Source organism: Parambassis ranga, chromosome 9 (genome assembly GCF_900634625.1).
Source record: "Parambassis ranga chromosome 9, fParRan2.1, whole genome shotgun sequence".
NCBI lineage: Eukaryota > Metazoa > Chordata > Actinopteri > Ambassidae > Parambassis > Parambassis ranga.
Window position 1 is genome coordinate 20,952,299 of NC_041030.1, and position 15,209 is coordinate 20,967,507.

Here is a 15,209-nt window from a genome sequence, read left to right on the forward strand (position 1 = left end):
CCATGTGTTAAATGCTGAAACACACCTGAGTCAGAGAGGACTGTCGGCCGTCACACACTCCATCCACAGTGGTTGCATTTACGAGGTCGGCCCTGCCGAGGTCTGCAGGGGCTGTCATTTAGTGGCAGTGAGAGGGTGTTAATGACATCGCCACCAGGTTCCCAACCTGCGCGCTCTCAGACCTACCGTGAGTCAAAGGACCAGAGCTAAAAATAGGTCCACAGTCTGGCCTCTTGTAATGACACGGCTCCAGTCTGTGCGCTGCCTGTCTGCCTGCTGAACATGTCAGGTCTGCTGCTGTCCAGCTGCTTTTATTAGGCCTTAGCAGAGCAAGAAAAAGATTAGTCAAGAGCACCAGATTAATAATAAGGTGTTACTTTAACACTTGAAAAGGAATTCTTTTCTTTACCTTAGTTTACTTTTAAGCAGTTTTCCTGTATTGGCCTATTATATATTGTATGTCAAGACGTGAACAAAGTTACCACACTTATTTTGATTTCGATTGTGTGTGTGTGACACTCTTAGACACACTTAGCACCTTGTCCACTTTCTTTAATTTACATCAGTTTTCACATTGAGCAGGAAATCAGTGTGGAAAACATCTCTAGGAAGACGTTTACACACAGCAGCAGAGGGAACAGGAGGACAGATGTGTAGTAGTAGAAGCCTATGACCAGGGCTGTCACTGCATGTTGCCTGGTTTCCAGCTGAACACCCCTCTGTGTGTGTGTGTGTGTATGGACATGAGGCTTCAGAGACTCCCAAATGTCTTTAATTCAGCAGAGTGGTTATTTCCACCTTCAAAGCTGCACTTTCACGTCACTTCAAAGAGATCAAACCAGAGACACCAGCACAGACGGCGAGTGGCCGCAGCCGCAGCTTCAATCTAATGAAGAGAATGTCCTCGGTGTACACTGGAAAGGACTCGTAATCATTTTGTAATGTTGTCAAATGTCATTATTTCTTCAAAGTCGTGATAAAATTACACCCTCGGTATTGATCTTTATGTGGTGGCCTAGAATTTGGACACTGGTGTTCACTATGGATGTGGAGAATGTGGTTATTATAATTAAAAGATGGGTTTTCCATGTATGGTGCTATCTTGTGTGGCATTAGCTAACCAGCAGAGATGTAAGTGATACAAGGGAGGTCACGTTTGGATTGTTTGTGTTGTGCTGTTGCTGAATGCTAACAGCTGATTGAGTCAGATGACCTGTAAACCTGGTCACACCAGCCAATCCGGTGACGTCGCCATCTCCTCTGGGACAAAATGGAGCTTTACATGTCGAGAAATGTGCAAATACAGTTGCGATTATTTTCACCCTGCTTCACTACAGTCAGTACAGTGTTTAATTTCCTATTTAAGTGGCCATTGCTACACAGTTCGTATCCTTCAAGGACTGATTGTTGTCATCCTATTTATTAGGCGTTGTCACCAGTTGTCATCTGATCATCCCAGTATGGATTAAGTTATCAAAAACAGTAAAAGGCTGTAATCATATGGCGGTGAAGATGTGTTATCATTTCATTTAATGGATGCTATCAGCTCCTCTCACCCATAGTTAGCTGGGATAGGCTCCAGCCCCCCCGTGACCCTGCACTGCAGGACGAATCGGGTTATTAGATAATGGATGGATGGATGGATGCTATCAGTGGCATCATCATACCATTAAATGGTTGTTATCGCCTCATATTCTGCTCCCTTTGAATGGCTGTTATCACACTATTAAATGGCATGACGAGCTTCTGCAGTAAAAATCTTTTCAGTTAAACTTTTGCATCTTCGCACGAAAATGTGCAACAGAATTAAAGAGAGCTTGACTTGTGTGCCATCTGCTGCATACAGAGACTTTCCAGATCCGAGCATGACATAATATTCTCATACACCTCTAATCCCATCCATGACTCATCACGTGAACATCAGTCTGTTGTTTCCCCAAACCGCCACCACGGCTTTCCACAGTGTCTGCACTTCAAAAAAAAAAAAAAAAAGCTTTGTAAGCTTCACCAGGTTAAAATGTTAACTGCTCTTAATTCTGTCAAATAAAAAAAGTTCCTGATCTCCCACGCACCCTCTCTTCCGCTCTCTCTCTCTCTCTCTCTCTCTCTCTCTCTCTCTGCGCACATCATCCTCAGCACAATGCTGCAGGGTCCGGTAGATTTCAGCCCCGCTTAAGGCATTAGCTGGGAGGGATTATCCCACCAGGCAAACGCTCGGTCACCAGCAGCACGCATCCTCCTCTCATACAATCGCTCCACGTGTCCGATATCTGGCCCGCTTTGCTGCCTCTGAAGCACAGAGCGACGCTCCTGACCTCTGCAAGCGCTGAAATGTGACACTGACCTTTGTTTTATTTCGTTCATCTGTTAGAGATTGATTGTAACTGACGCAGGCTCCATTGTAGCAGCCGGCTGGCATTTGGTGTCTTTGGTGTGTTTGTTGGCTGATTACGGCACATTTGTTGCAAACAGTTGGAAGTTTAGTGTGTGGATATAAAATATTTTAACTTCACAACGAAAAGCTTTTTCTACTTCTTTTTATTGTTTCTCTTTTATAGACTGTATATAAAGATGGACAATGTGGTTCTGTCTCCACCTATTGTACAAAAATGAGGCCCAGTCACAGGTGGATGGACATGTTGGAAGAAGACAGTCTGCACAGACTGTGGGTTGGAAGAAGACAGTCTGCACAGTAGAGGTCCTTCACCCAGTAGCTCAGCTATAGCCAACAATTCCTAATTAAATATGAATCTATGGCATGATTTAAGAACTAGCTAACGAGGCGGAGTACATCTAGCGGTCACTTCTTGGGAGCTGTCCCCTGTCTTCTTCTTCTTCTACCTCCTCCTCCTCTTTCTTCTTCTTCTTCTTCGTGTAGCATCATGACTGTGAGTCAGGTCGTTGTTTTACAGCTTGGTTGGCATTGGACCAACGAGGCCACCGTGTTTCCTGTGAGCCGCTGCCGAGCTGGCACGAGTGACACACAAGGGAAGCTGTGCTGACACTTTAAGACAAATGACCTGTTAATGATCTCTGTCTTTCTCTCTTTGATCACACACTCTGTGGCTGTGATTGAATGAGCATATTGATCACTTCTAGAACATGTTTAAACTTGATTGAAATAACTAAATTACCCTACAAAGGAAAACAAGCTTTATACTGCTGCATGGTCAAATGATTTGAACACATCTCCAGAGTGAGGTTAATTGCATTATAGATCAATATGAGTGACTCTTTAGCCTGAAGCCAAGCACATGTTGGCATTTCTGGATGCTCAGGATGCATCTGTTGTATTTAGTGGCACTTGTTATTATCCTGATGTTTTATGAAGGCTGAAGCTGCTCCATCTTCTTTACAACGTGCAGCTTATCTTTATGTTGTTTTACCTCAAACCAGTTTAAATAATGCATATAATTTGCTTGTATTGGTCAAATATTGCTGAAGAACCCTCTCTTTTGTCCTCTTTTCTGTTGTGACTAATCTATTTTCTCTTCTCTTTCAGTTAAGAAAGCCAAGCTCCATGGGCCTCCAGGTAAGAACTCATCATTTCTCATACAGACTGTGAGCATGAAGGGCAGTAATTATGACATTATGAGTGCGATCAGCTGTTTTGTCTGCATACATTATTTTAGGCTACAGTGAGTTATTAGCAGATAGCAGAACTCTGATTATGTGTATCATTGCACCTGTGAGTGGGTGGGAGATATTTGGCTCTACTGGTAGATACTGATACTGATAGATGCAGGTGAAAGCTGGCCCTGGTATTCAGATCGAACTGACTGATACAACGGGTATTCAGCAGAACACACAGTGAAGCATGGTGTGTTGTGTAGCTGCGGATTAGTCAGCCACATCACAGGTGGAGCACGGAGCAGCGGAAGGAGCTGGCCTGGTCTAATGGTTGTCTTTTACCTCACTGGGATTACTCTGGGTGCATGTGTGCACTTACCTGCATCATGTGGGATGTCATTTTAGGATCTTTTTTCTTCTTGACTGACTCAGTCACTAATATACAGTGTTTCTGTTGCTTGTGGGGACTTGAAATATTTCAAAGGTTCTTTTAATGTTTATTGTATGTTGCTTAATGTTTGCATATTTTGTTATTTAGTGCTTTAGGTTTAGCCTCTTTTGAGCATGGTATTGAATTCCAGATGTGGGTGAGTGTAGTTGCACCACCCATATGTTCATCTTGTGCATCCTGCACTCCCTGTGCAGCATTTCTTGTGTCTCCGTCCTGTACTTACGGATATCCTGCAGAAATTAATCACAAAGGAAAACAACTGAAAAGTGACCGTGACTCCTCAGGGATCGAGCATCAAGTCAAAAGTGGGACCCCGCCTTCCCGTCCTCTTTACATTCCGTCTTTACTGGCTGCAGCTGCTCGTCCTTCTATCTTCTCTCCAGGCAACGATGAGGAGGAGTCGACAATTGCAACAGGTTGAAGAATGAGAAATCAAGCCGGAGGAGGAGAGAAGAAAAATCAATAGATCATCACAGACAAAGGGCCACCTGCTAGCCTGAAATGACAACGTGTCATCCTGGCATAAAAGAGAAGATGGAGACAAATCCCTCAGAGTCTTGAGGAGACAGAGACAGGCTCCAGATACAGGAGATGATTTGTGGCCTGTTGCCTCTGGCCTCCTCCGGCTGCCGAGCAGATTTCAGAGCGGAAGGAAGAGGTTTAAAAGGCTTTCCAAGGGTACATTATACAGGACAGGAGTGATGGCCGCTGTGTCAGTGGCCTTTAATTGATTTATTTCATGGTGTGGAACAACATGTCCAGGACCAGTTTTGTGTCTTATTCTCATGAATCTGATGCCCTCCATCCTCATTCTCCAACTTTATCCACATTAACACAAAAGCTTGGTGCTATGAAGACGTACTGGCACACCTGGATGACATATGGCTGACTCCCCACACACTGTATGGAGAGTTTGTTGACTGCATTTTGAGCTCATCAGGAAAGAGAAAAATGCGTTTTCGACACTACCCACATCACATTTTCTGGGTGTTAATTGCGTCATTGCTGTCACATAATTAAAACATGCTGCATCTCCTCCAGATACATAAGCATTCAGTGCAAAGCCCTGTTCACGATGCACTCGGGCGGCTGTAGCTCAGGTAGTGAAGGGGTTGTCCTGTAGCTGATGTGTTCTCAGACACTTTCAGTCTCAACCTGCTGTTATCAATATTTTTCTGCTAACATTACAATTAGTACTGTGAGGGTGAAATGTGAAAAGAAAATATGAATCAGTGGTTTGAAAAAGTGCTAAATCAATAAAGGTACACTGAGTTCACTAAAAAGGAGGAACTCGGCTGACTCACCTCTTGTTGGTTAATGGTAGGTTAACAGCCAGAAACTGTGCCTGGGCCCTGTGCAGGACTAGTTAAGGGTCCATTGTTAGGGTTTGAGTGGGGGTGGAAGATGCTGGGAAGAGATGAAAGGACAGAGTTGTAAGCAGGTGAGAGCTGATGGCTCAGCCCTCCTCCTCTGTTTAGAGACGAAACGTCTTCAAAACAAAATCCTTGAGTCCAGTTTCGTCATTTTAAACTCTTGGACAGAACCTCAGTGTGAGGGTGTTGTACAGAGTGGACCTCTAATTGTTGCTTTGATGACATACTCTTGTCTGTGCCGTGCCCTGTGTCCTCCTGATGTCCAGTTCTGACCTGGGTTGGTGGGTGTTCCTCAGGTTTTGCGTCTGCTAGTGTTGCTGCTTGACATCTTAAAGAGCTACTTTCAAGATCAATCTAACTGTATGATTTAGATTATGGTGTAAGACGGATCAAAATCAAGGCAGCCAGAAAAAGAATCATAGCTGCAGCTGGTTTTCCTTCATGGTCAGAACCCACTTGTGCTTCAGAAAAAAAAAGAAAAGACCAAGAAATGGAGAATTTTCTTTTAAAATCTGACCTAAAACAGCACACCTACATGTCCTCAGGGCTGTAACAACGAGCCATGTAGGTGAATGAGAATATACCCAGGATGCCATTCCGTGATGTGACATGATTATTAGTCTTGGGTCAGACACAACTAGTAGACTTTGTCCCACTCTAATGGCCCACTTTTGAAAACATGATCTGATTTATCTTAATGGTAAAAAGCAATAGATTCTTTGCCTGAGGGAGCCGGCTCCCACTGAAACCCCAGCGGTGGACGACCGCTGAGAGTTATTGGCTGGTATATGTATGTCACTTTATTGGTTTAGAGGATTTGATAGTTATCCTGTGGCTCCAGAGATGTCAGGTAGTCTGTTGGTTTGAAGCGGTGGGATGGATTAATGTTGGATTAATGCTACCATAGGGATGAACTTACTCATTTTAATTATGTTAAGACTAAGAATTTTAGATTATTATGGGCATGGCAACTATGAGTCCATCTCTTTGCTTGTATTGGGTGGTTGATGTTGCCAAACCACCATCCAGTCTTCCCAGGAGACAGTGAGTTCCATCATGACAGCTTTTTGAAATGACATTAGTAGAGAGCAGAATAGTGGTTTAAGGTGACACTGAAGGCCAGACCTCTGTTGTCCCACTGTTGGTAAAGATGTAAATCCAGGCTGGGCCTCTGCCCAGTTGGCATTGCCTTGGTAAGCATCCTTACCAGGTGCCTGAACTGTCTTCTCTCAATGGGGAGGAGCAGAATCTGACTCTTCAGATTTAACCTGGAGGGAGCACGCTGTCCTGTTTCCAGGGGAGAATCTGTGCCTGCGAACCACTCTGCTGTGATGGTGGAAGTATCAGAATAATGTCACTGAACCAGTTAAACAGATGATGATCATCCAGTGGCTTATTGACCTGGATTCAAATATCAGCTGTGGGTCATGACGCCACTTACTGTAGTTGCAAATCTGTGGATTAAAGGTTTTAATCGGAGAGAAGTCGCGCTCTCAAAGTGCTTTGGTGAAACAATCATGACAGGAAATGTGAATTAAGAGGCCAAAATACAACATCGTCATACCTGTCTGGGCTGCACTTGTTAAAATAAAACAGGGGGTTGTTTGTCACATGTGGCACGTTGCTCGTCAGTAGTGCTGGATGTCTTGCTGTGGTGGTCCACAGCAGCGCTAATAAGAGGAGGAAGAGGAGGAGGAGGAGGAATCCCTGACCTAAATGAGGCGATGCTGCCGGTGTAATGAGGCAGACCTGTCTGAGCACAGCGTGAACTGTGGTTCCATCTGAATTATTGCTGCTCCTTCTGAGTCAACTTAGTTTACTGATAGATTATTAAGATTACATTATGTCAGACAAATCACCATGTTATTGCTTATAATAAAAAATAACAGGAACTTTTCTACTGGGTGAAATAAAACGTGTAAGTTCTGTATACGTTTTTGCTCCTAGAGGGCAGAATAACACAAATAATGCATAACTTTAAGTCTTAATGTAATTTAAATAAGTGAGAAACATCAGCTCCTGCACAGTGGAATATATCAACAGAGGCGAAATCGTTTTGTAACATGGAAATCCCTGAGGATTGACTCACTTTTTGTAGGCAGCTCTAGTGGCCACTGGAGGAACTGCAGTTCATGGCACTTCCATGTTGGCCCTTATTTCTCAGCATAAAGGGTGCCGGTTGTGTTTGTGTTGAGACAAACATTAATGAGAATTTGGTTTGTGCAACATAACTTCTAAAAAGTCTGTGGTTTTGATGGCTTTGTGACAACGTATCTGCCATTTTCTTGGCACCTGTGAAACAACGCAGGTTCTCTTTTAAGCTGCTCAAATTGTAGAAGGTTGGATGGTGACAAAGTCTTTGCTCCAGACTTTCATGCAGCCGTCTGTGGTATTGTTGCTTTCTTTTATTAAAGTTGCTCCAACATAATGCAATCGTTATCGGCTACATGCCACGATTAATCGTGATTACTTTTTTTGCCAAAATTGCCCAACCCTACTCCAACATCAATTGACTTGCATAGCAAAAAGATGGTGGTTCTCTCATATCTCCCTGTATATCCCCCTGTTTCAGTGGCTTGGATATCAGTTGTCCTGGAGAGGATGGTTTCCACACTAAGGTTGTGTTCAGCTGTGCCACATTTATATTCCGGGAGTCTTTCAGAGTGCTTCCGAGCATTGCCTGTCCAGGCCATAGACTTCATGTAAAAAAAAAAAAAAGAAGTGGACTCCAGCTACTACAAAAATTTGAAATATGCTAACAAGAACCTACAGAAAGTGAGGGAGGAAGAGGAGGATTGCTCTGCTACACTTTGGGTCTCTTCTTCATGTGCGGACAGGCTGTTTAATGTGACCACAAAACAAAAGAATAAACTAAAAGCATCTGAAATGAATTTCTCGAACATGCTGCACCTCTGAGATAAAAAAAAGGATTTTAGTCTTAGTTTTAGAGCTGCTTCAGTGCTCTTCATCCTCCACCTCACCCCCCTGCCTCCTGCACCCCCCCCTCCCCACACCTCCCTCGACACCCATAATAGAGTATTCATTACTGTAGACAGCCTAGTAAATGTCATCTCGCCTGGCCGCGCCGCGCACGTCCATGTGTACTGAATATATAACTTATTTATTTTCATAAGTCATCGGCACTTAATTATAAATGACGCCGGCTGCTCCCCAAGAGGGTCCTGCTGCATGCTGGGATATGTCCCCCCCTCCACAGCGAGGTGCTGCTGACTGGCGTGTGTGTGTGTGTGTATTGCTGACACACAAACATTTCATTTAGGCATCTTTTATGACGACGAGCATTTAATATTTTTATGGTATATTTTTCTCAGTTGTGTTTTTCACTCATTTTTGCATGTTCACTGTCAGGAAATGGGGCTGTCTGCAGCCTGTCTGTTCCCTTGTCCCCTTAATCACAGACCTGGCAACCACCTTAAGTGAATGATGGATTATTCCAGATTAACCCTTTCACCCCTCTGCTTCTTCATCAGTGCAGAGCTGTGCTTGGTGGCGAGAAAACTGCCGAAAAATGGGCAGAATGGTCTGACTGTTCATGAGGACACTGGTGGTTTTTAACATGCCTCAATTAAATTTATTAATTAGCAATAGCAAGACTGTCAAAAAACAAAAAAAAATATGCACTTCTTGTATCTTGGAAGCCATTTATTTATTTTGCAGGATTTACAGCTGGTACTTTCTGGACTTCATGTTGTTTTTCTGCTCAAAAACATGTGGACCTGCCATTTTTTGGTTGGTAGCACCTCTGGAAACCTGAAAACATTTTGTACCTGTTTGATTCTAGTTTATTTCTGTTTTTTTTAAAGATCAATAATCAAAGAAATTCATGTTTCATCTCATCATTTCACACCTTTATGGCTCAGTTTTCTCTCGACTTGTATGATTATGATCGTGTTGTTTCCATAGACGTACAGGAAAATTAGTAAAACTGTGTGAGGCGTTTAAAAAAAAAAAAAAAAAGCCCCAAAATGGTTTGGCGCTCTGTGTGTGCGCCCTCCTGTGGTCACATGAAAAAGTGTCAAACCTTCCTCTGCAGTTCTGAGTCCTTGGTTCTTCTCATGAATGTATGAATATGAAGCAGGTCAAGCGCTCGGTGAACCCTCACTGGATAAATAAGGATTAAGAAATGCAGAGGCGGCCTTGTACTGTTAGCTGGGAGTGTTTTCATCTCCCCGGTGGTGTTTTATTAGCTCAGTGCTGTGAGGCCCGCTTTGCTGAAGCAAGACGATGTAATCAACAAAGAGCTCCAGGGGGATTTAGAAGCAGAAATTGGATACACATAAGAGTGTGTACCAAAACACAAGATCAGAATTACACTAAGGATCCCTTTGTGGTAATGTGATTACTACATTAACCTTTATTCTTACAGAGAAAATGGATTAAGTGCTTCCTGTCCACCCAATAGGCAGAATGCCAACGACTCCTAAAATGATGCTTCTGCTCAGGTCAGCCGAACACTCCCTGAACTTTTGTTTAAGCGACTCAATCATAGCTTCTGCTGAGAGGTGAGGAATATATGACAGATTCTTGTTAGAGCATGCACGCTGCATTGCTTTTCCCTGATAAAGAGCAGGAGATTAATTTGTTAAGGGATTCATTAAAACTCCATTAAGCCTCACAGCTTGTGGAATTCAGGTATTTTAACAACATGTAAATTAAAAACTGAGTATTGGAGCCCAGCGCCGCCTGCAATGTATTCATTTATGCAGCTTAACAATCTCGTCTCTCACCTTCTTGTCACCTAAAATCCTCTGACGCTGCCCTCAGCTCTCTCACACAACACACACACAGCTTCTGGTACTTTGGGCTCTCTGTCCAGGAGAAGAGTCTGGCTACTTGAGGCAGGTAATCAAGCAGGGATTAGGTGGCTGTGGCTCCTTAGTTTATGCTGTCTATGCTGATCGCTGTGAGCGATCAGCATAGACAGCACAAATCTCTCTCTCTCACACACACACACACACATGGTTGAATTTACCTACCAGGTGGAAGTAATGTGTAATAATAAGCAGAATCAGAATTCCTTTATTTATCCCAGAGGGGAAATTCTATTATTTATTTATTTATTTTATTAAATAATTCTATTTATTTGTATTTGTAAAATGTAAAATTTAGTTTTTCACATTTTATAATTATCTGTCAGTTTCCATGGTTCAGAAAGGAAGAGCCCAGAATGACATGCAGCAGTTGGTCGCATCCCTCGCTGGGGGTGGTGCTCGTTACCGAGGCAACCTAGAAAAACATGGAGGAGAAGTTTGGCTTTTATGCAGAGTCAATTCAATTTTATTTAAATAGCACCTTTTACAGTCAACATTGTCTCTAGGCGCTCTACAGAAACCCAGAGCCTGAACCCCCGAGCAGGCAGACAGTGGCAGGAAAAACTCCATTTTAACAGGAAGAACCATCCCTTGTCTCTCCCTTGCCCTCTTCTAGCTAGCCTCTTCTGATTTCTAGTTTTCTTCTTCTTCAGTGGAGCAATGCTGTCTAAAACTGAGTGCCATGTGTCTGCAGTGTTGTTGACAGGAGTAATATTTAAGTTGGTTCCCCCTTCAGTATTTATATCCTAAACACATCTTACATTATCTCTGAACTCTGCTGTCATAGACCTTTACCTCATATGCTGATAGGTCTGGGAGAGTGAGATCAAATGTTATTAATGACAGGACAGGAGTCTCAGACCACACTAGCAGGTTTCTTTAGCTTCTAGCCCGTAGGTGAGAACCAGATCGTGTGAACTGTGACCAATACTGAATCTAAGAGTCAAAGGCAGTCTTCAGACGGTCAGAGTCGACGTCCATATGAACGTTAAAGTCACCCACTGTAATGACTTTATCTGTGCTGAGCACGAAACTAGATAAGAAGTCTGAGAACTCAAGCGGGAATGAGCAGTCATTTGTATTTAATGTGTTTTCAACTGCATTTACGCTTATGTGTCGCCTGCTCTGGCCCCCGAGATGCACTTAACTGTATGGTGTCGCCTTTACAAGCTGCAAAACAGAAAAACAGAATCGCCAATAATGTGGTTAAACACCAGCCTCCGTGGTTGAAAGTCTCACACCGTGTTCTCCATTTGATTTTTGGCGGCTTTAATAATGTTTGTCATAAACACAACAGTCAGTGGGTGACACGGTTACAGCGGATGGCCCCAGCAGCACATCTGTAAAACACCATCTGGCCAAAAGGACAAACAGTCAGTCAGAGTAATTATCTGAAAATGAATGCATCTATATTAAACCTGGATCAATGCTTCTAAGAAAAGAAGGGCTGGGTCATGTAGTTCTCACTGCACACCATCAGTGTGTGATTAGGAAAGGTAATGGGAGTGTGGTTCACTGCCTGAAGTCTCAGTACAAAATGTTCCCTGTTCAGTTCCTCCCCAGTTAACGGTGACACCTTCCTGCAAATGAACGTTATTAAAAGGCTCACAGGTCGGTTATTTAAAACATTTATTCATTTCCTAAATGATTTACTGTACAACTCAATATCCAAGAGTTTGAAGTCAAGGCAACAGGAGCGGTAGAAGTTTCCTGAAGACATTTCAGAGCTGATGAAGCCACAAATATGGAGGAGGAGGGGGGAAGGAGGAAGGGGTAGGTGACCTGGATGATTGGGAGGATTCAGAGACGTTATTATTGGTGATATAACTTTGATTTTTATTGTACAAACTAAAGTTGGCATAAGTTCTGTGTTTTCCTGCAGACAGGCTGGAGATGATGTCTTTATCTCTTTTATATTAGTTTATAATATTAAACTCCACAATTGTCTAATACCTGTTGACCTGTTCGGTCCAATTGGACTACTACCTCTGCTATAAGAGGAAGAAGGAGCTCTGTGATCATCAATTATCTATTCTGGAGATCCATTTGCAAAGAAATGATCTGTTTTTGTAGGCAGGGTCCAAAATAATCCATCAAACCTTTTAGCCTTCCTTATGTAAAAATAAATGTCTCTCTCTGTTTCAGACAAGTTCAACGCCTACGTGACGTTGAAGGTGCAGAATGTGAAGAGCACGACCATCACGGTCCGTGGAGACCAGCCATGTTGGGAACAGGACTTCATGTTGTGAGTACCCCTGTGCTGTCTGCTTTTCTTAATGTTTGCGTTGTGCTGAGGGAACGCTCCTCGTTTTTCTGCTTCCTCTGTGGCGTGTTGTCACGTACTGTATGTTGGCAGCAGCGTGTACGGCACCAAACTCCTGGGACGTATTAAGACAAATGCAGAGAGAGATTGGAGCTGCAGAGTGTCTGTCAGGGTGTCGATGAATGCAGGCCAGGTATCACGGCGCGCGCTGACTTGTTAGCTGGCTTTAATGGGCCTCTCTGAAATTGAAAGGGAGCGCCGGCCACCTGTGGGACTCCAGCCCGGCCGGCTGACACGGCCCCGCTAAATGGGAATTTGTGGTTTGGAGCAGGATGGATGGAAAGTGAAATTACATGCCGAGCCCAGATAAGTGGATGAGTCAGTGATAAATCTAATGAATTGTCTGGCTCAGTCTGATTCCGTGGAGGGGAGGGTTACAGATGTAGCTGATTTGGAAATCCCACTTCACATTTTATGCTTGCTGCAGCTCCCCGATGAGGAGTTATTTCAGAGGAAGGATCACCAGCTGATGGAGAGGCATGATTACAGCGGGTGTCTGTTGGGCGGTTTTACTCGACTGGCTGCAGCATGTTTGCTGAAAGGCATTTTATTTTTTTTTGTCCCTTAAAACAAAGGTGGTAAAAAGAGACTTTGCTCTCAGCTCAGCTGAATCATGGTTCATCATTCTTCACACAAACAAACCCTGCATCTGCAGATCCTTTTAAAGTCAGTGTGGGCGGCTCCAGTCGTCACCGTGTTGACAGCATCCTCCTTAAACTCCCAGTCAATAGTTATCCTCATGGATAACCATCATGGATCCTCACGTTGCAAGATAGGAAGGACTAATTATGTTTAAATTAATCGAACTATCATGGTGGATTCATGTGTTAAATACTGATCAAGATGCATGCTTTCATCAAACATGTCATTTATTTAACTCAGACTAGGAGCGAGGGCCGTCTCTTGTACCTTTTCTCTTCCGGACTCTACCCCTGAAACGTGATTTTATTTCAGCTAAGTATCTCTGCGTCCTCAGCTTTCATTCCTCAGACGTTCTGCGGTTGTGCCCTCACCCTGAGGAAGCTCGGCCTTACTGATGTTTCCTTCCGTTGTCACGCTGCTCCCAGACTTTGGATGATTATGTTGCTCTTTTGAAATGTTTTCTTGTCACTTTCTGGTCCTAAAATTACACATGCACAAGTGTCAGAGATAGTAGAAGAAGACAGATGGTTCACAGCATGAAAAAAAAACATGCAAGCTAATTTTGTTGAATGCTTTGAGGCAGTTTTTTTTTTAAACTGGTTTGCAGACAGACTAGAATATAGAGATGGAGATGGAGAGCATCTAGAAACATGACAAAACAGCTGGAAAAAAACTTCAGCGATACACAGTAATCCCTCCTCCTGTCTGACTGTGACACACACACTCTTCTGTCAGTAATGTACTGCAGACTGATCCCCGTACACTTGATTAGAGACAGGATTGGAGAGATTGACTTTGGATCCACATGATTACACAAGTCTCTCAATCCTTACACAATACTCCAGAGTCTGTACATTTTTCTCCTCATCAAGTCATTCTTACATATTATCACCTCATATGACTATAATGATTGAAAAAGGAACCCCCGCGGCCTCCTGTGCTAAACGGCTAATTAACCACTGAGTGTCATTAGCAGCAGTCGGCCTCGCCGGAGGGGGGGCGGCAGCAGTGTGCTGCTTTTCCAGCTCAGCTGGAGGCTTCAAAAAGGACTTTAGCAGCAGAATGACAGCAAGAGACTGACTTGTTTGTCTCAGATTGTGCTTCAAATAGTTTTAATGTATTCGCATAAATGAGAACATAACAGAGAGGCAGAGAGAAAGTGTGGAGGTCAAGCAAAAGCACCTCATGCTGAAGGACAAAGGAGGAAATCAAGCTGATGCAAATGACGGGGAAATCACTATAATAATACTCATGATAATAATTATGCTTTTACCAGTCTCCAGCACTGACTCTTGGTTTCAAAGCTGCCAGCTCCAAGCTGAGAAAGTTATTTTAGAGGAAGTGATTTTCATTTTTATGAGCTTTTTGGTGCCAGCTTTTTTTTTGTTTTTGGAGCTTAAAATACAGCAAGCATAAAAAAATAATTAAATATCACTCACATTGCCAACAGTCCTAATGTGGTGGTGTTGCTTGGGAACGGTGACCTGCTAGGTGCTCGGTGCGGCGACTCTGCCAGATGTGCAGTCTGACTCTGTGACATGAACCTCTGAGGCACGGCCCAGATGAGTCACATCTGTAAATGAGCAGGTGGCCTCACTGTCTTAATCCGTTCCTGCTAATAATCCAGAATGACTTCAGATAAAAGTTACTGTAGCATGTGGTGATGTGCAAGTCCTCACCAGGAAAAACTTAAGGTGAGGTCCATTTTCAGTCCTTGAAAAAGGGAACTGACGGGGCGGTGTCTGTACCTCTGCATACATGCAAACATGGACTTTAGGCTATATTGTCCCATGATTGGATGATGTGTCATATCTATAGGATGTATTATTGACTAAATGGAGCATTCTGATATGAGGGCGTGATGTGTCATCTCGTCTCACAGGTCGGGATTAAATGAGGTTAAACTGAAAAATTTCCTGTTTTCATGCAGAGGTGTTGTTGTTTTTTCTCCTGTTTCTTGTGGAATTATGAAGCTTGTATCCAGGATGTGTCCTAAAAGCTTCCAGTTAAATTATGTG

At 43.3% G+C, this 15,209-nt stretch overlaps 1 pseudogene; it reads left to right on the forward strand.

Annotated features, from left to right (window-relative positions):
* LOC114440912 (protein unc-13 homolog B-like) overlaps positions 1–15,209 on the forward strand; it is a 114,368-nt pseudogene that overhangs the window by 6,323 nt on the left and 92,836 nt on the right.